This window comes from Antechinus flavipes, chromosome 4, assembly GCF_016432865.1.
Source record: "Antechinus flavipes isolate AdamAnt ecotype Samford, QLD, Australia chromosome 4, AdamAnt_v2, whole genome shotgun sequence".
Taxonomy (NCBI): Eukaryota; Metazoa; Chordata; class Mammalia; order Dasyuromorphia; family Dasyuridae; genus Antechinus; species Antechinus flavipes.
This window is the reverse complement of record NC_067401.1, coordinates 322,099,949-322,102,605: the sequence shown is the minus strand read 5'-3', so window position 1 is coordinate 322,102,605 and position 2,657 is coordinate 322,099,949.

The following is a 2,657-nucleotide window of genomic DNA, read 5'->3' as shown; positions in this document are numbered from 1 at the left end:
TTCTACACTTGTCTCAGTTTTCTTTCCATTCAGTTATGGGCCTAGTCCAATTTCTGTCTTGTTAGGAAACTTTATTCAATTGTGGGAATTATGAGAGGACTTTGTTGCATTGTTGAATGACTGGAAGCTAGATCAGCTTTACCTGCTGCTTAGAGATCCTTAACAGTACATAGATTATGCTGACCAGAAACTCAGTCAGTTCCTAAGATTAATGCTAGGAGTTTTCTCACAATTATATATCTCAAGCAAACCATATATCTTATCTGAAAGCTTCATACTGATCGATCAGTTATTGTTTCTGTGTTCCTTGTTTTTCTTGATAGAACAATTCTTCAAACAATTTCTCTACCTCTTCAAACATATTGATACATAAGTTACAATTACTCTCATGTAGTTGTTTTTACAAAAGCTTATCATGAAGAGTTTATGACATCATTTCTTATTGACAATAGGCATGCAAAAACAGCTTAACTAATTTCTTATTTGTCTCCCCAATATGTGAAGCATCCTTCTATTTAGCTGCAATTTTCTTTCTTCTTTGCTTTTGTTTGTAGTGATAATGTCGAGATTGACATTATCTCCTCCAGCACCTCCAGTTTTAAATCTACTAATTGATTATTGATTAATTCTTGATTATTGGCCAAGATTTTTATGTTTATAAGACCAACAACCAATATAAACATTATGATTCTTAGTATTATTTGCCACCTTTTCTGCCACTCTCCCATCATCACTAGAATTGGAAAAAGGTTCCACAGTTATGGGGGCCATTTTGTATTTTTGTTTGTTCAGTAGATTGCAATGGCCAAAGAAATAATCAAGTGGCCAGCCTACTTAGTACTTAGATGTGATGAGGTTCTCTGTTCTCATCTAGAATTAAATAAGAAAAACATTCTCATTCTGTAGCTGGAGGCCCTGCTAGAGATTTTTCTAGCATGCCAGAACCTGTCAGGGCTTACTAACTAGTTATAAAGTTGTTGTAAGGATCAAATGAGAAAATATATGTAAAGTGCTTTCCAAATCTTAAAGCACTACATAAATGTTAGTTGTTATTGCTATTTTGTTGATTTTTCTGAGCCCCAGTTTTTTCATCTGTAAAATGAGGGATTTAGACTAGATGACCTTTAAGTTCCCTTCTAATTCTATGATCCTTATCATCCTCTGATATCATCTTCAAGAACCCAGAGTACTTCCATACCAGATGATATATGAAAGTCAAATCCTAAAGAGATTGATTATGGAGAGGTCACAAAAATCCTCTGCTCTTCAGTTTCTTCATCCACAAAAATGAGAATGAAAAAACAAAAATTGTACCTCAGGGCCAAAGAAGAATGATTTAAAAACAAATAAGAATTGGGGCATAACAGTGGTCATCCTGGGACAATTGTAGAAGATCCAAAGAAAGATAATAGGCAGAGGTTTAGCCTTGTGAAGTGTAAACACCTTCAGGTTAGTTCCACCAGACCAGCAAGTAATGAGCCCTGGGGTTAACTGGGTTGAGGTAACCTCAACCTCAGACATAGGAATTTTCAGCTCCCAGACAGTGTGGGGAGTTGGATGTCTGAGTTAAGGAAGACTGAGGGAACCTCTGCTGATAAGGAATGCCAGACTTATATGTGCTGCCAAGATACAACCTTGGGCAAGAAGAAACCAGGACACACCCATGAGTGCAGAAGCAGGGGACAGGGACACTGCTGGCTGTGGATACTTAAAGGAGGGTGGAGTTCTTAGTTTGGGGTTCCAGAGGAGAAACTAAAGGAGGACCCAAGACAAGAGGTGCCATCCCTGACCCTCCAGGACTAAAGGTGATTACACCATAATCTGCTATAAAATGAGCAGGTCAAGGAGAAAAAACCCAAATATAGAAAGTTATCATAGCAATAAGGAAGATTGGACTTCATCTTCAGAGGAGCACACAAATAAAAAAGCCTCTCTATCCCAAAGAGTAATTCCAAATGATTACCTGTCCCAAAAGAATACATAAGACTTTAAAAATCAAATGAGAGAGATTGAGGAAAAACTTAAAAAAAAAAAAAGAATAATCCCAGAAGGTTGTGAAAAGAAAGTTAACCAATTAGAAAAGGATATCCAGAATCTTAAGGAAGAAAAGGACTCCTTAAAAACCAGAAATGGGGAAGGGTGAGTCAGCAAAGTTTTGAGACTAAGAGATAATAAAACAAAATATAAAGAAAGAAAAAATAGAAAAGAATGTGAGCTTTCATAAAAAAAAATAACAGATCTGGAGAACAGATCAAGAAAAGAAAACATAAGAATAATTGGACTACTTGAAAGCTATGACCAAAAATTCAGCATAATCATCAATGGAAATAAAAGAATATTCAATGAATTGTTAGACTTTCAGGATTTTGTTGCAAAAATATCTGAACTTAAAAGACAACTTGACATAAAGATCTAAGAGAAATCCTAAACATCAAAGAAAAATTTCAATGGATTCAATGAGGATAAACTTTTTATACTTTATACATAGCAATATAAACCATACATTTAAGATAGTTGTTAGTACGTAGGTTATTTAAAAGAAAGATTGTAAGAAAAGGTTTTTTAAAAAGTAATTATTTTATACAAATGAGATACAAGAGCAAGAATTTACACAGGAATTAGATGGGGGAAGAGGGCTGGTAGTTCTGGAATCCTAC